We start from the raw sequence: 17,503 nt of genomic DNA, 5'->3' as shown, positions 1-17,503 counted from the left end.
CTTTGGAGTGGAAGCGGAGAGATCGCACCAGATGCCAATTCTAGATGTTATCACACCTGTGGTCACTGCAGCAGCAGGTGAATCCACTTTGTCCAAAAGGGATCTATTCCATTCAATTGCAAATGATCTAGATAAGACAGAGAACTGCAGCACGGGGACATAGCCGAGTTGGTCAGGTTGAGTGCTGATGAGTTTGCTATTTGGATGAATAAAGAAAGTCAAAAGTGTGAAAGATAAAAAACAAAAGGAGGAAGTGTGAAAAGTGAATGGGCCAAATTGAGGTGCATATGAAGACGTATGCTTTCTTCCAATTCATTAAATCGGGCTAATATGAATCAGGTGAATTGAGTTCTGCTTTTGGAAACTGGGTTAAGAAGGGGTGCACCGTTCCTGGAGGTACTGCAATACCAGGTCAATGCGTGGAGTGGACAGAGCAAGCTCTTTTTCCATCTCCCTGTTCTAAAAATCCATTTAATATATGGTCCCCAGATAGGGGACGTATCAGATATTAAACTGATAAGAACAGATACTACACTTGATCTTAGCCAAAAGGCCGAGAAGCGATAACCAGAATTGGTTTGGGCCTCGAGTGGCACCCTGGCCTATGCCGGACACATCTTAGGGAGAGAGAGCGAGAGGGAGACAAACCCACGCCTACACAAGACATTTTGTCGCCCAAGCCAACCCTTGAAAAGGCTGCTTTGCAGAGCCAAAACAAGAAGAATGGTGCGTTTTGCAGCCGCCGCCCACTGCAATGAATCTGAATAACTCCTCCTTTAGGGCGCAAGCAACTCCCCTCCCCCTTGCAGTCTTTCCAATTCACGATACAAAAAGACGGACAGGACAGGTTGCCTGACTTTCCGTCACTGCCACCCTTTGCCATCCTTACCCGTAGAAAGCCCTTTCATCATCCCCAAACCCTAATCTTTTCCCTTTCCTTCCCAGCCCCCAAACCCTGCCCTCTGTACCTTTCTCACCACCCGCTTCCCTTCTCCTGTCATCCCCCTACCACCCGGGAAAAAAAGAGATTGCCCCCTCCTTCCACTAGCCCACCCTCCCACCCAAAGAACAACTTCTTCTGCGCAGCTTGTTTTCTAGGCAGCAGCGCTATTGTGATGTCATCGGGGGGCATTGTGACAAGCCGCCAGTGTTCCGTCTCTTCATGTTGTGCACAGTTCAAACGGAAAATACATCAACAGGCAGACTACAGAAAAGCTTACTATCAAAGGTTAGAGGGGGGCTTTCTCAGAGGGCTTTTTACAGTTTTTCTATTCCCAATTAGCCGTTTAAGTGTACTTATTGAAAGTAGTAATTCTTTCATAGGCCGCCCTTTCTTAGTATTTGACGTTCCTTATATTGCGGTATGAGGCTTCGCAGTAGGTTGCAAACATTCATCACCCATGACTGTCCCCAATTGAGCTCAGAAGCTCAATGTCTATCATGACCTCTCTTTTAGAATGTCCAAGAGCAAGCAAACTATTCCTCCAGGAGAGGGCGCCAACAGACTACTAAAGAGATCATCATTACTCAAAGAAAACCCCAAAAACCAATGCATGATAGGAATAAACAGGTAACTTTCTTTGGAGTGGAAGCGGAGAGATCGCACCAGATGCCAATTCTAGATGTTATCACACCTGTGGTCACTGCAGCAGCAGGTGAATCCACTTTGTCCAAAAGGGATCTATTCCATTCAATTGCAAATGATCTAGATAAGACAGAGAACTGCAGCACGGGGACATAGCCGAGTTGGTCAGGTTGAGTGGTGATGAGTTTGCTATTTGGATGAATAAAGAAAGTCAAAAGTGTGAAAGATAAAAAACAAAAGGAGGAAGTGTGAAAAGTGAATGGGCCAAATTGAGGTGCATATGAAGACGTATGCTTTCTTCCAATTCATTAAATCGGGCTAATATGAATCAGGTGAATTGAGTTCTGCTTTTGGAAACTGGGTTAAGAAGGGGTGCACCGTTCCTGGAGGTACTGCAATACCAGGTCAATGCGTGGAGTGGACAGAGCAAGCTCTTTTTCCATCTCCCTGTTCTAAAAATCCATTTAATATATGGTCCCCAGATAGGGGACGTATCAGATATTAAACTGATAAGAACAGATACTACACTTGATCTTAGCCAAAAGGCCGAGAAGCGATAACCAGAATTGGTTTGGGCCTCGAGTGGCACCCTGGCCTATGCCGGACACATCTTAGGGAGAGAGAGCGAGAGGGAGACAAACCCACGCCTACACAAGACATTTTGTCACCCAAGCCAACCCTTGAAAAGGCTGCTTTGCAGAGCCAAAACAAGAAGAATGGTGCGTTTTGCAGCCGCCGCCCACTGCAATGAATCTGAATAACTCCTCCTTTAGGGCGCAAGCAACTCCCCTCCCCCTTGCAGTCTTTCCAATTCACGATACAAAAAGACGGACAGGACAGGTTGCCTGACTTTCCGTCACTGCCACCCTTTGCCATCCTTACCCGTAGAAAGCCCTTTCATCATCCCCAAACCCTAATCTTTTCCCTTTCCTTCCCAGCCCCCAAACCCTGCCCTCTGTACCTTTCTCACCACCCGCTTCCCTTCTCCTGTCATCCCCCTACCACCCGGGAAAAAAAGAGATTGCCCCCTCCTTCCACTAGCCCACCCTCCCACCCAAAGAACAACTTCTTCTGCGCAGCTTGTTTTCTAGGCAGCAGCGCTATTGTGATGTCATCGGGGGGCATTGTGACAAGCCGCCAGTGTTCCGTCTCTTCATGTTGTGCACAGTTCAAACGGAAAATACATCAACAGGCAGACTACAGAAAAGCTTACTATCAAAGGTTAGAGGGGGGCTTTCTCAGAGGGCTTTTTACAGTTTTTCTATTCCCAATTAGCCGTTTAAGTGTACTTATTGAAAGTAGTAATTCTTTCATAGGCCGCCCTTTCTTAGTATTTGACGTTCCTTATATTGCGGTATGAGGCTTCGCAGTAGGTTGCAAACATTCATCACCCATGACTGTCCCCAATTGAGCTCAGAAGCTCAATGTCTATCATGACCTCTCTTTTAGAATGTCCAAGAGCAAGCAAACTATTCCTCCAGGAGAGGGCGCCAACAGACTACTAAAGAGATCATCATTACTCAAAGAAAACCCCAAAAACCAATGCATGATAGGAATAAACAGGTAACTTTCTTTGGAGTGGAAGCGGAGAGATCGCACCAGATGCCAATTCTAGATGTTATCACACCTGTGGTCACTGCAGCAGCAGGTGAATCCACTTTGTCCAAAAGGGATCTATTCCATTCAATTGCAAATGATCTAGATAAGACAGAGAACTGCAGCACGGGGACATAGCCGAGTTGGTCAGGTTGAGTGGTGATGAGTTTGCTATTTGGATGAATAAAGAAAGTCAAAAGTGTGAAAGATAAAAAACAAAAGGAGGAAGTGTGAAAAGTGAATGGGCCAAATTGAGGTGCATATGAAGACGTATGCTTTCTTCCAATTCATTAAATCGGGCTAATATGAATCAGGTGAATTGAGTTCTGCTTTTGGAAACTGGGTTAAGAAGGGGTGCACCGTTCCTGGAGGTACTGCAATACCAGGTCAATGCGTGGAGTGGACAGAGCAAGCTCTTTTTCCATCTCCCTGTTCTAAAAATCCATTTAATATATGGTCCCCAGATAGGGGACGTATCAGATATTAAACTGATAAGAACAGATACTACACTTGATCTTAGCCAAAAGGCCGAGAAGCGATAACCAGAATTGGTTTGGGCCTCGAGTGGCACCCTGGCCTATGCCGGACACATCTTAGGGAGAGAGAGCGAGAGGGAGACAAACCCACGCCTACACAAGACATTTTGTCACCCAAGCCAACCCTTGAAAAGGCTGCTTTGCAGAGCCAAAACAAGAAGAATGGTGCGTTTTGCAGCCGCCGCCCACTGCAATGAATCTGAATAACTCCTCCTTTAGGGCGCAAGCAACTCCCCTCCCCCTTGCAGTCTTTCCAATTCACGATACAAAAAGACGGACAGGACAGGTTGCCTGACTTTCCGTCACTGCCACCCTTTGCCATCCTTACCCGTAGAAAGCCCTTTCATCATCCCCAAACCCTAATCTTTTCCCTTTCCTTCCCAGCCCCCAAACCCTGCCCTCTGTACCTTTCTCACCACCCGCTTCCCTTCTCCTGTCATCCCCCTACCACCCGGGAAAAAAAGAGATTGCCCCCTCCTTCCACTAGCCCACCCTCCCACCCAAAGAACAACTTCTTCTGCGCAGCTTGTTTTCTAGGCAGCAGCGCTATTGTGATGTCATCGGGGGGCATTGTGACAAGCCGCCAGTGTTCCGTCTCTTCATGTTGTGCACAGTTCAAACGGAAAATACATCAACAGGCAGACTACAGAAAAGCTTACTATCAAAGGTTAGAGGGGGGCTTTCTCAGAGGGCTTTTTACAGTTTTTCTATTCCCAATTAGCCGTTTAAGTGTACTTATTGAAAGTAGTAATTCTTTCATAGGCCGCCCTTTCTTAGTATTTGACGTTCCTTATATTGCGGTATGAGGCTTCGCAGTAGGTTGCAAACATTCATCACCCATGACTGTCCCCAATTGAGCTCAGAAGCTCAATGTCTATCATGACCTCTCTTTTAGAATGTCCAAGAGCAAGCAAACTATTCCTCCAGGAGAGGGCGCCAACAGACTACTAAAGAGATCATCATTACTCAAAGAAAACCCCAAAAACCAATGCATGATAGGAATAAACAGGTAACTTTCTTTGGAGTGGAAGCGGAGAGATCGCACCAGATGCCAATTCTAGATGTTATCACACCTGTGGTCACTGCAGCAGCAGGTGAATCCACTTTGTCCAAAAGGGATCTATTCCATTCAATTGCAAATGATCTAGATAAGACAGAGAACTGCAGCACGGGGACATAGCCGAGTTGGTCAGGTTGAGTGGTGATGAGTTTGCTATTTGGATGAATAAAGAAAGTCAAAAGTGTGAAAGATAAAAAACAAAAGGAGGAAGTGTGAAAAGTGAATGGGCCAAATTGAGGTGCATATGAAGACGTATGCTTTCTTCCAATTCATTAAATCGGGCTAATATGAATCAGGTGAATTGAGTTCTGCTTTTGGAAACTGGGTTAAGAAGGGGTGCACCGTTCCTGGAGGTACTGCAATACCAGGTCAATGCGTGGAGTGGACAGAGCAAGCTCTTTTTCCATCTCCCTGTTCTAAAAATCCATTTAATATATGGTCCCCAGATAGGGGACGTATCAGATATTAAACTGATAAGAACAGATACTACACTTGATCTTAGCCAAAAGGCCGAGAAGCGATAACCAGAATTGGTTTGGGCCTCGAGTGGCACCCTGGCCTATGCCGGACACATCTTAGGGAGAGAGAGCGAGAGGGAGACAAACCCACGCCTACACAAGACATTTTGTCACCCAAGCCAACCCTTGAAAAGGCTGCTTTGCAGAGCCAAAACAAGAAGAATGGTGCGTTTTGCAGCCGCCGCCCACTGCAATGAATCTGAATAACTCCTCCTTTAGGGCGCAAGCAACTCCCCTCCCCCTTGCAGTCTTTCCAATTCACGATACAAAAAGACGGACAGGACAGGTTGCCTGACTTTCCGTCACTGCCACCCTTTGCCATCCTTACCCGTAGAAAGCCCTTTCATCATCCCCAAACCCTAATCTTTTCCCTTTCCTTCCCAGCCCCCAAACCCTGCCCTCTGTACCTTTCTCACCACCCGCTTCCCTTCTCCTGTCATCCCCCTACCACCCGGGAAAAAAAGAGATTGCCCCCTCCTTCCACTAGCCCACCCTCCCACCCAAAGAACAACTTCTTCTGCGCAGCTTGTTTTCTAGGCAGCAGCGCTATTGTGATGTCATCGGGGGGCATTGTGACAAGCCGCCAGTGTTCCGTCTCTTCATGTTGTGCACAGTTCAAACGGAAAATACATCAACAGGCAGACTACAGAAAAGCTTACTATCAAAGGTTAGAGGGGGGCTTTCTCAGAGGGCTTTTTACAGTTTTTCTATTCCCAATTAGCCGTTTAAGTGTACTTATTGAAAGTAGTAATTCTTTCATAGGCCGCCCTTTCTTAGTATTTGACGTTCCTTATATTGCGGTATGAGGCTTCGCAGTAGGTTGCAAACATTCATCACCCATGACTGTCCCCAATTGAGCTCAGAAGCTCAATGTCTATCATGACCTCTCTTTTAGAATGTCCAAGAGCAAGCAAACTATTCCTCCAGGAGAGGGCGCCAACAGACTACTAAAGAGATCATCATTACTCAAAGAAAACCCCAAAAACCAATGCATGATAGGAATAAACAGGTAACTTTCTTTGGAGTGGAAGCGGAGAGATCGCACCAGATGCCAATTCTAGATGTTATCACACCTGTGGTCACTGCAGCAGCAGGTGAATCCACTTTGTCCAAAAGGGATCTATTCCATTCAATTGCAAATGATCTAGATAAGACAGAGAACTGCAGCACGGGGACATAGCCGAGTTGGTCAGGTTGAGTGGTGATGAGTTTGCTATTTGGATGAATAAAGAAAGTCAAAAGTGTGAAAGATAAAAAACAAAAGGAGGAAGTGTGAAAAGTGAATGGGCCAAATTGAGGTGCATATGAAGACGTATGCTTTCTTCCAATTCATTAAATCGGGCTAATATGAATCAGGTGAATTGAGTTCTGCTTTTGGAAACTGGGTTAAGAAGGGGTGCACCGTTCCTGGAGGTACTGCAATACCAGGTCAATGCGTGGAGTGGACAGAGCAAGCTCTTTTTCCATCTCCCTGTTCTAAAAATCCATTTAATATATGGTCCCCAGATAGGGGACGTATCAGATATTAAACTGATAAGAACAGATACTACACTTGATCTTAGCCAAAAGGCCGAGAAGCGATAACCAGAATTGGTTTGGGCCTCGAGTGGCACCCTGGCCTATGCCGGACACATCTTAGGGAGAGAGAGCGAGAGGGAGACAAACCCACGCCTACACAAGACATTTTGTCACCCAAGCCAACCCTTGAAAAGGCTGCTTTGCAGAGCCAAAACAAGAAGAATGGTGCGTTTTGCAGCCGCCGCCCACTGCAATGAATCTGAATAACTCCTCCTTTAGGGCGCAAGCAACTCCCCTCCCCCTTGCAGTCTTTCCAATTCACGATACAAAAAGACGGACAGGACAGGTTGCCTGACTTTCCGTCACTGCCACCCTTTGCCATCCTTACCCGTAGAAAGCCCTTTCATCATCCCCAAACCCTAATCTTTTCCCTTTCCTTCCCAGCCCCCAAACCCTGCCCTCTGTACCTTTCTCACCACCCGCTTCCCTTCTCCTGTCATCCCCCTACCACCCGGGAAAAAAAGAGATTGCCCCCTCCTTCCACTAGCCCACCCTCCCACCCAAAGAACAACTTCTTCTGCGCAGCTTGTTTTCTAGGCAGCAGCGCTATTGTGATGTCATCGGGGGGCATTGTGACAAGCCGCCAGTGTTCCGTCTCTTCATGTTGTGCACAGTTCAAACGGAAAATACATCAACAGGCAGACTACAGAAAAGCTTACTATCAAAGGTTAGAGGGGGGCTTTCTCAGAGGGCTTTTTACAGTTTTTCTATTCCCAATTAGCCGTTTAAGTGTACTTATTGAAAGTAGTAATTCTTTCATAGGCCGCCCTTTCTTAGTATTTGACGTTCCTTATATTGCGGTATGAGGCTTCGCAGTAGGTTGCAAACATTCATCACCCATGACTGTCCCCAATTGAGCTCAGAAGCTCAATGTCTATCATGACCTCTCTTTTAGAATGTCCAAGAGCAAGCAAACTATTCCTCCAGGAGAGGGCGCCAACAGACTACTAAAGAGATCATCATTACTCAAAGAAAACCCCAAAAACCAATGCATGATAGGAATAAACAGGTAACTTTCTTTGGAGTGGAAGCGGAGAGATCGCACCAGATGCCAATTCTAGATGTTATCACACCTGTGGTCACTGCAGCAGCAGTGAATCCACTTTGTCCAAAAGGGATCTATTCCATTCAATTGCAAATGATCTAGATAAGACAGAGAACTGCAGCACGGGGACATAGCCGAGTTGGTCAGGTTGAGTGGTGATGAGTTTGCTATTTGGATGAATAAAGAAAGTCAAAAGTGTGAAAGATAAAAAACAAAAGGAGGAAGTGTGAAAAGTGAATGGGCCAAATTGAGGTGCATATGAAGACGTATGCTTTCTTCCAATTCATTAAATCGGGCTAATATGAATCAGGTGAATTGAGTTCTGCTTTTGGAAACTGGGTTAAGAAGGGGTGCACCGTTCCTGGAGGTACTGCAATACCAGGTCAATGCGTGGAGTGGACAGAGCAAGCTCTTTTTCCATCTCCCTGTTCTAAAAATCCATTTAATATATGGTCCCCAGATAGGGGACGTATCAGATATTAAACTGATAAGAACAGATACTACACTTGATCTTAGCCAAAAGGCCGAGAAGCGATAACCAGAATTGGTTTGGGCCTCGAGTGGCACCCTGGCCTATGCCGGACACATCTTAGGGAGAGAGAGCGAGAGGGAGACAAACCCACGCCTACACAAGACATTTTGTCACCCAAGCCAACCCTTGAAAAGGCTGCTTTGCAGAGCCAAAACAAGAAGAATGGTGCGTTTTGCAGCCGCCGCCCACTGCAATGAATCTGAATAACTCCTCCTTTAGGGCGCAAGCAACTCCCCTCCCCCTTGCAGTCTTTCCAATTCACGATACAAAAAGACGGACAGGACAGGTTGCCTGACTTTCCGTCACTGCCACCCTTTGCCATCCTTACCCGTAGAAAGCCCTTTCATCATCCCCAAACCCTAATCTTTTCCCTTTCCTTCCCAGCCCCCAAACCCTGCCCTCTGTACCTTTCTCACCACCCGCTTCCCTTCTCCTGTCATCCCCCTACCACCCGGGAAAAAAAGAGATTGCCCCCTCCTTCCACTAGCCCACCCTCCCACCCAAAGAACAACTTCTTCTGCGCAGCTTGTTTTCTAGGCAGCAGCGCTATTGTGATGTCATCGGGGGGCATTGTGACAAGCCGCCAGTGTTCCGTCTCTTCATGTTGTGCACAGTTCAAACGGAAAATACATCAACAGGCAGACTACAGAAAAGCTTACTATCAAAGGTTAGAGGGGGGCTTTCTCAGAGGGCTTTTTACAGTTTTTCTATTCCCAATTAGCCGTTTAAGTGTACTTATTGAAAGTAGTAATTCTTTCATAGGCCGCCCTTTCTTAGTATTTGACGTTCCTTATATTGCGGTATGAGGCTTCGCAGTAGGTTGCAAACATTCATCACCCATGACTGTCCCCAATTGAGCTCAGAAGCTCAATGTCTATCATGACCTCTCTTTTAGAATGTCCAAGAGCAAGCAAACTATTCCTCCAGGAGAGGGCGCCAACAGACTACTAAAGAGATCATCATTACTCAAAGAAAACCCCAAAAACCAATGCATGATAGGAATAAACAGGTAACTTTCTTTGGAGTGGAAGCGGAGAGATCGCACCAGATGCCAATTCTAGATGTTATCACACCTGTGGTCACTGCAGCAGCAGGTGAATCCACTTTGTCCAAAAGGGATCTATTCCATTCAATTGCAAATGATCTAGATAAGACAGAGAACTGCAGCACGGGGACATAGCCGAGTTGGTCAGGTTGAGTGGTGATGAGTTTGCTATTTGGATGAATAAAGAAAGTCAAAAGTGTGAAAGATAAAAAACAAAAGGAGGAAGTGTGAAAAGTGAATGGGCCAAATTGAGGTGCATATGAAGACGTATGCTTTCTTCCAATTCATTAAATCGGGCTAATATGAATCAGGTGAATTGAGTTCTGCTTTTGGAAACTGGGTTAAGAAGGGGTGCACCGTTCCTGGAGGTACTGCAATACCAGGTCAATGCGTGGAGTGGACAGAGCAAGCTCTTTTTCCATCTCCCTGTTCTAAAAATCCATTTAATATATGGTCCCCAGATAGGGGACGTATCAGATATTAAACTGATAAGAACAGATACTACACTTGATCTTAGCCAAAAGGCCGAGAAGCGATAACCAGAATTGGTTTGGGCCTCGAGTGGCACCCTGGCCTATGCCGGACACATCTTAGGGAGAGAGAGCGAGAGGGAGACAAACCCACGCCTACACAAGACATTTTGTCACCCAAGCCAACCCTTGAAAAGGCTGCTTTGCAGAGCCAAAACAAGAAGAATGGTGCGTTTTGCAGCCGCCGCCCACTGCAATGAATCTGAATAACTCCTCCTTTAGGGCGCAAGCAACTCCCCTCCCCCTTGCAGTCTTTCCAATTCACGATACAAAAAGACGGACAGGACAGGTTGCCTGACTTTCCGTCACTGCCACCCTTTGCCATCCTTACCCGTAGAAAGCCCTTTCATCATCCCCAAACCCTAATCTTTTCCCTTTCCTTCCCAGCCCCCAAACCCTGCCCTCTGTACCTTTCTCACCACCCGCTTCCCTTCTCCTGTCATCCCCCTACCACCCGGGAAAAAAAGAGATTGCCCCCTCCTTCCACTAGCCCACCCTCCCACCCAAAGAACAACTTCTTCTGCGCAGCTTGTTTTCTAGGCAGCAGCGCTATTGTGATGTCATCGGGGGGCATTGTGACAAGCCGCCAGTGTTCCGTCTCTTCATGTTGTGCACAGTTCAAACGGAAAATACATCAACAGGCAGACTACAGAAAAGCTTACTATCAAAGGTTAGAGGGGGGCTTTCTCAGAGGGCTTTTTACAGTTTTTCTATTCCCAATTAGCCGTTTAAGTGTACTTATTGAAAGTAGTAATTCTTTCATAGGCCGCCCTTTCTTAGTATTTGACGTTCCTTATATTGCGGTATGAGGCTTCGCAGTAGGTTGCAAACATTCATCACCCATGACTGTCCCCAATTGAGCTCAGAAGCTCAATGTCTATCATGACCTCTCTTTTAGAATGTCCAAGAGCAAGCAAACTATTCCTCCAGGACGAGGGCGCCAACAGACTACTAAAGAGATCATCATTACTCAAAGAAAACCCCAAAAACCAATGCATGATAGGAATAAACAGGTAACTTTCTTTGGAGTGGAAGCGGAGAGATCGCACCAGATGCCAATTCTAGATGTTATCACACCTGTGGTCACTGCAGCAGCAGGTGAATCCACTTTGTCCAAAAGGGATCTATTCCATTCAATTGCAAATGATCTAGATAAGACAGAGAACTGCAGCACGGGGACATAGCCGAGTTGGTCAGGTTGAGTGGTGATGAGTTTGCTATTTGGATGAATAAAGAAAGTCAAAAGTGTGAAAGATAAAAAACAAAAGGAGGAAGTGTGAAAAGTGAATGGGCCAAATTGAGGTGCATATGAAGACGTATGCTTTCTTCCAATTCATTAAATCGGGCTAATATGAATCAGGTGAATTGAGTTCTGCTTTTGGAAACTGGGTTAAGAAGGGGTGCACCGTTCCTGGAGGTACTGCAATACCAGGTCAATGCGTGGAGTGGACAGAGCAAGCTCTTTTTCCATCTCCCTGTTCTAAAAATCCATTTAATATATGGTCCCCAGATAGGGGACGTATCAGATATTAAACTGATAAGAACAGATACTACACTTGATCTTAGCCAAAAGGCCGAGAAGCGATAACCAGAATTGGTTTGGGCCTCGAGTGGCACCCTGGCCTATGCCGGACACATCTTAGGGAGAGAGAGCGAGAGGGAGACAAACCCACGCCTACACAAGACATTTTGTCACCCAAGCCAACCCTTGAAAAGGCTGCTTTGCAGAGCCAAAACAAGAAGAATGGTGCGTTTTGCAGCCGCCGCCCACTGCAATGAATCTGAATAACTCCTCCTTTAGGGCGCAAGCAACTCCCCTCCCCCTTGCAGTCTTTCCAATTCACGATACAAAAAGACGGACAGGACAGGTTGCCTGACTTTCCGTCACTGCCACCCTTTGCCATCCTTACCCGTAGAAAGCCCTTTCATCATCCCCAAACCCTAATCTTTTCCCTTTCCTTCCCAGCCCCCAAACCCTGCCCTCTGTACCTTTCTCACCACCCGCTTCCCTTCTCCTGTCATCCCCCTACCACCCGGGAAAAAAAGAGATTGCCCCCTCCTTCCACTAGCCCACCCTCCCACCCAAAGAACAACTTCTTCTGCGCAGCTTGTTTTCTAGGCAGCAGCGCTATTGTGATGTCATCGGGGGGCATTGTGACAAGCCGCCAGTGTTCCGTCTCTTCATGTTGTGCACAGTTCAAACGGAAAATACATCAACAGGCAGACTACAGAAAAGCTTACTATCAAAGGTTAGAGGGGGGCTTTCTCAGAGGGCTTTTTACAGTTTTTCTATTCCCAATTAGCCGTTTAAGTGTACTTATTGAAAGTAGTAATTCTTTCATAGGCCGCCCTTTCTTAGTATTTGACGTTCCTTATATTGCGGTATGAGGCTTCGCAGTAGGTTGCAAACATTCATCACCCATGACTGTCCCCAATTGAGCTCAGAAGCTCAATGTCTATCATGACCTCTCTTTTAGAATGTCCAAGAGCAAGCAAACTATTCCTCCAGGAGAGGGCGCCAACAGACTACTAAAGAGATCATCATTACTCAAAGAAAACCCCAAAAACCAATGCATGATAGGAATAAACAGGTAACTTTCTTTGGAGTGGAAGCGGAGAGATCGCACCAGATGCCAATTCTAGATGTTATCACACCTGTGGTCACTGCAGCAGCAGGTGAATCCACTTTGTCCAAAAGGGATCTATTCCATTCAATTGCAAATGATCTAGATAAGACAGAGAACTGCAGCACGGGGACATAGCCGAGTTGGTCAGGTTGAGTGGTGATGAGTTTGCTATTTGGATGAATAAAGAAAGTCAAAAGTGTGAAAGATAAAAAACAAAAGGAGGAAGTGTGAAAAGTGAATGGGCCAAATTGAGGTGCATATGAAGACGTATGCTTTCTTCCAATTCATTAAATCGGGCTAATATGAATCAGGTGAATTGAGTTCTGCTTTTGGAAACTGGGTTAAGAAGGGGTGCACCGTTCCTGGAGGTACTGCAATACCAGGTCAATGCGTGGAGTGGACAGAGCAAGCTCTTTTTCCATCTCCCTGTTCTAAAAATCCATTTAATATATGGTCCCCAGATAGGGGACGTATCAGATATTAAACTGATAAGAACAGATACTACACTTGATCTTAGCCAAAAGGCCGAGAAGCGATAACCAGAATTGGTTTGGGCCTCGAGTGGCACCCTGGCCTATGCCGGACACATCTTAGGGAGAGAGAGCGAGAGGGAGACAAACCCACGCCTACACAAGACATTTTGTCACCCAAGCCAACCCTTGAAAAGGCTGCTTTGCAGAGCCAAAACAAGAAGAATGGTGCGTTTTGCAGCCGCCGCCCACTGCAATGAATCTGAATAACTCCTCCTTTAGGGCGCAAGCAACTCCCCTCCCCCTTGCAGTCTTTCCAATTCACGATACAAAAAGACGGACAGGACAGGTTGCCTGACTTTCCGTCACTGCCACCCTTTGCCATCCTTACCCGTAGAAAGCCCTTTCATCATCCCCAAACCCTAATCTTTTCCCTTTCCTTCCCAGCCCCCAAACCCTGCCCTCTGTACCTTTCTCACCACCCGCTTCCCTTCTCCTGTCATCCCCCTACCACCCGGGAAAAAAAGAGATTGCCCCCTCCTTCCACTAGCCCACCCTCCCACCCAAAGAACAACTTCTTCTGCGCAGCTTGTTTTCTAGGCAGCAGCGCTATTGTGATGTCATCGGGGGGCATTGTGACAAGCCGCCAGTGTTCCGTCTCTTCATGTTGTGCACAGTTCAAACGGAAAATACATCAACAGGCAGACTACAGAAAAGCTTACTATCAAAGGTTAGAGGGGGGCTTTCTCAGAGGGCTTTTTACAGTTTTTCTATTCCCAATTAGCCGTTTAAGTGTACTTATTGAAAGTAGTAATTCTTTCATAGGCCGCCCTTTCTTAGTATTTGACGTTCCTTATATTGCGGTATGAGGCTTCGCAGTAGGTTGCAAACATTCATCACCCATGACTGTCCCCAATTGAGCTCAGAAGCTCAATGTCTATCATGACCTCTCTTTTAGAATGTCCAAGAGCAAGCAAACTATTCCTCCAGGAGAGGGCGCCAACAGACTACTAAAGAGATCATCATTACTCAAAGAAAACCCCAAAAACCAATGCATGATAGGAATAAACAGGTAACTTTCTTTGGAGTGGAAGCGGAGAGATCGCACCAGATGCCAATTCTAGATGTTATCACACCTGTGGTCACTGCAGCAGCAGGTGAATCCACTTTGTCCAAAAGGGATCTATTCCATTCAATTGCAAATGATCTAGATAAGACAGAGAACTGCAGCACGGGGACATAGCCGAGTTGGTCAGGTTGAGTGGTGATGAGTTTGCTATTTGGATGAATAAAGAAAGTCAAAAGTGTGAAAGATAAAAAACAAAAGGAGGAAGTGTGAAAAGTGAATGGGCCAAATTGAGGTGCATATGAAGACGTATGCTTTCTTCCAATTCATTAAATCGGGCTAATATGAATCAGGTGAATTGAGTTCTGCTTTTGGAAACTGGGTTAAGAAGGGGTGCACCGTTCCTGGAGGTACTGCAATACCAGGTCAATGCGTGGAGTGGACAGAGCAAGCTCTTTTTCCATCTCCCTGTTCTAAAAATCCATTTAATATATGGTCCCCAGATAGGGGACGTATCAGATATTAAACTGATAAGAACAGATACTACACTTGATCTTAGCCAAAAGGCCGAGAAGCGATAACCAGAATTGGTTTGGGCCTCGAGTGGCACCCTGGCCTATGCCGGACACATCTTAGGGAGAGAGAGCGAGAGGGAGACAAACCCACGCCTACACAAGACATTTTGTCACCCAAGCCAACCCTTGAAAAGGCTGCTTTGCAGAGCCAAAACAAGAAGAATGGTGCGTTTTGCAGCCGCCGCCCACTGCAATGAATCTGAATAACTCCTCCTTTAGGGCGCAAGCAACTCCCCTCCCCCTTGCAGTCTTTCCAATTCACGATACAAAAAGACGGACAGGACAGGTTGCCTGACTTTCCGTCACTGCCACCCTTTGCCATCCTTACCCGTAGAAAGCCCTTTCATCATCCCCAAACCCTAATCTTTTCCCTTTCCTTCCCAGCCCCCAAACCCTGCCCTCTGTACCTTTCTCACCACCCGCTTCCCTTCTCCTGTCATCCCCCTACCACCCGGGAAAAAAAGAGATTGCCCCCTCCTTCCACTAGCCCACCCTCCCACCCAAAGAACAACTTCTTCTGCGCAGCTTGTTTTCTAGGCAGCAGCGCTATTGTGATGTCATCGGGGGGCATTGTGACAAGCCGCCAGTGTTCCGTCTCTTCATGTTGTGCACAGTTCAAACGGAAAATACATCAACAGGCAGACTACAGAAAAGCTTACTATCAAAGGTTAGAGGGGGGCTTTCTCAGAGGGCTTTTTACAGTTTTTCTATTCCCAATTAGCCGTTTAAGTGTACTTATTGAAAGTAGTAATTCTTTCATAGGCCGCCCTTTCTTAGTATTTGACGTTCCTTATATTGCGGTATGAGGCTTCGCAGTAGGTTGCAAACATTCATCACCCATGACTGTCCCCAATTGAGCTCAGAAGCTCAATGTCTATCATGACCTCTCTTTTAGAATGTCCAAGAGCAAGCAAACTATTCCTCCAGGAGAGGGCGCCAACAGACTACTAAAGAGATCATCATTACTCAAAGAAAACCCCAAAAACCAATGCATGATAGGAATAAACAGGTAACTTTCTTTGGAGTGGAAGCGGAGAGATCGCACCAGATGCCAATTCTAGATGTTATCACACCTGTGGTCACTGCAGCAGCAGGTGAATCCACTTTGTCCAAAAGGGATCTATTCCATTCAATTGCAAATGATCTAGATAAGACAGAGAACTGCAGCACGGGGACATAGCCGAGTTGGTCAGGTTGAGTGGTGATGAGTTTGCTATTTGGATGAATAAAGAAAGTCAAAAGTGTGAAAGATAAAAAACAAAAGGAGGAAGTGTGAAAAGTGAATGGGCCAAATTGAGGTGCATATGAAGACGTATGCTTTCTTCCAATTCATTAAATCGGGCTAATATGAATCAGGTGAATTGAGTTCTGCTTTTGGAAACTGGGTTAAGAAGGGGTGCACCGTTCCTGGAGGTACTGCAATACCAGGTCAATGCGTGGAGTGGACAGAGCAAGCTCTTTTTCCATCTCCCTGTTCTAAAAATCCATTTAATATATGGTCCCCAGATAGGGGACGTATCAGATATTAAACTGATAAGAACAGATACTACACTTGATCTTAGCCAAAAGGCCGAGAAGCGATAACCAGAATTGGTTTGGGCCTCGAGTGGCACCCTGGCCTATGCCGGACACATCTTAGGGAGAGAGAGCGAGAGGGAGACAAACCCACGCCTACACAAGACATTTTGTCACCCAAGCCAACCCTTGAAAAGGCTGCTTTGCAGAGCCAAAACAAGAAGAATGGTGCGTTTTGCAGCCGCCGCCCACTGCAATGAATCTGAATAACTCCTCCTTTAGGGCGCAAGCAACTCCCCTCCCCCTTGCAGTCTTTCCAATTCACGATACAAAAAGACGGACAGGACAGGTTGCCTGACTTTCCGTCACTGCCACCCTTTGCCATCCTTACCCGTAGAAAGCCCTTTCATCATCCCCAAACCCTAATCTTTTCCCTTTCCTTCCCAGCCCCCAAACCCTGCCCTCTGTACCTTTCTCACCACCCGCTTCCCTTCTCCTGTCATCCCCCTACCACCCGGGAAAAAAAGAGATTGCCCCCTCCTTCCACTAGCCCACCCTCCCACCCAAAGAACAACTTCTTCTGCGCAGCTTGTTTTCTAGGCAGCAGCGCTATTGTGATGTCATCGGGGGGCATTGTGACAAGCCGCCAGTGTTCCGTCTCTTCATGTTGTGCACAGTTCAAACGGAAAATACATCAACAGGCAGACTACAGAAAAGCTTACTATCAAAGGTTAGAGGGGGGCTTTCTCAGAGGGCTTTTTACAGTTTTTCTATTCCCAATTAGCCGTTTAAGTGTACTTATTGAAAGTAGTAATTCTTTCATAGGCCGCCCTTTCTTAGTATTTGACGTTCCTTATATTGCGGTATGAGGCTTCGCAGTAGGTTGCAAACATTCATCACCCATGACTGTCCCCAATTGAGCTCAGAAGCTCAATGTCTATCATGACCTCTCTTTTAGAATGTCCAAGAGCAAGCAAACTATTCCTCCAGGAGAGGGCGCCAACAGACTACTAAAGAGATCATCATTACTCAAAGAAAACCCCAAAAACCAATGCATGATAGGAATAAACAGGTAACTTTCTTTGGAGTGGAAGCGGAGAGATCGCACCAGATGCCAATTCTAGATGTTATCACACCTGTGGTCACTGCAGCAGCAGGTGAATCCACTTTGTCCAAAAGGGATCTATTCCATTCAATTGCAAATGATCTAGATAAGACAGAGAAC

At 46.3% G+C, this 17,503-nt stretch overlaps 11 non-coding genes across 11 annotated transcripts; all 11 read right to left on the bottom strand.

The window, feature by feature from the left end:
• Nucleotides 1-374: 374 nt before the first annotated feature.
• Nucleotides 375-565, bottom strand: LOC142280859 (U2 spliceosomal RNA). Its single transcript, XR_012743041.1, has one exon. It is a non-coding gene; the product is annotated as a U2 spliceosomal RNA (small nuclear RNA).
• Nucleotides 566-1,952: 1,387 nt separating this feature from the next.
• Nucleotides 1,953-2,143, bottom strand: LOC142280858 (U2 spliceosomal RNA). The gene has a single exon (XR_012743040.1). It is a non-coding gene; the product is annotated as a U2 spliceosomal RNA (small nuclear RNA).
• Nucleotides 2,144-3,530: 1,387 nt separating this feature from the next.
• On the bottom strand, nucleotides 3,531-3,721 carry LOC142280857 (U2 spliceosomal RNA). The gene has a single exon (XR_012743039.1). It is a non-coding gene; the product is annotated as a U2 spliceosomal RNA (small nuclear RNA).
• Nucleotides 3,722-5,108: 1,387 nt separating this feature from the next.
• Nucleotides 5,109-5,299, bottom strand: LOC142280856 (U2 spliceosomal RNA). The gene has a single exon (XR_012743038.1). It is a non-coding gene; the product is annotated as a U2 spliceosomal RNA (small nuclear RNA).
• Nucleotides 5,300-6,686: 1,387 nt separating this feature from the next.
• LOC142280854 (U2 spliceosomal RNA) lies at nucleotides 6,687-6,877 on the bottom strand. The gene has a single exon (XR_012743036.1). It is a non-coding gene; the product is annotated as a U2 spliceosomal RNA (small nuclear RNA).
• Nucleotides 6,878-8,263: 1,386 nt separating this feature from the next.
• On the bottom strand, nucleotides 8,264-8,454 carry LOC142280853 (U2 spliceosomal RNA). Its single transcript, XR_012743035.1, has one exon. It is a non-coding gene; the product is annotated as a U2 spliceosomal RNA (small nuclear RNA).
• Nucleotides 8,455-9,841: 1,387 nt separating this feature from the next.
• On the bottom strand, nucleotides 9,842-10,032 carry LOC142280851 (U2 spliceosomal RNA). The gene has a single exon (XR_012743034.1). It is a non-coding gene; the product is annotated as a U2 spliceosomal RNA (small nuclear RNA).
• Nucleotides 10,033-11,420: 1,388 nt separating this feature from the next.
• LOC142280850 (U2 spliceosomal RNA) lies at nucleotides 11,421-11,611 on the bottom strand. The gene has a single exon (XR_012743033.1). It is a non-coding gene; the product is annotated as a U2 spliceosomal RNA (small nuclear RNA).
• A 1,387-nt stretch (nucleotides 11,612-12,998) lies between these two features.
• Nucleotides 12,999-13,189, bottom strand: LOC142280849 (U2 spliceosomal RNA). The gene has a single exon (XR_012743032.1). It is a non-coding gene; the product is annotated as a U2 spliceosomal RNA (small nuclear RNA).
• A 1,387-nt stretch (nucleotides 13,190-14,576) lies between these two features.
• Nucleotides 14,577-14,767, bottom strand: LOC142280848 (U2 spliceosomal RNA). The gene has a single exon (XR_012743031.1). It is a non-coding gene; the product is annotated as a U2 spliceosomal RNA (small nuclear RNA).
• A 1,387-nt stretch (nucleotides 14,768-16,154) lies between these two features.
• LOC142280847 (U2 spliceosomal RNA) lies at nucleotides 16,155-16,345 on the bottom strand. Its single transcript, XR_012743030.1, has one exon. It is a non-coding gene; the product is annotated as a U2 spliceosomal RNA (small nuclear RNA).
• Between the last annotated feature and the right edge of the window lie 1,158 nt (nucleotides 16,346-17,503).

Source organism: Anomaloglossus baeobatrachus, unplaced genomic scaffold (assembly GCF_048569485.1).
Source record: "Anomaloglossus baeobatrachus isolate aAnoBae1 unplaced genomic scaffold, aAnoBae1.hap1 Scaffold_463, whole genome shotgun sequence".
In the NCBI taxonomy this organism is placed as follows: domain Eukaryota; kingdom Metazoa; phylum Chordata; class Amphibia; order Anura; family Aromobatidae; genus Anomaloglossus; species Anomaloglossus baeobatrachus.
The sequence above is the reverse complement of the archived record's forward strand: the minus strand, read 5'-3'. Positions and strand labels throughout refer to the sequence as shown.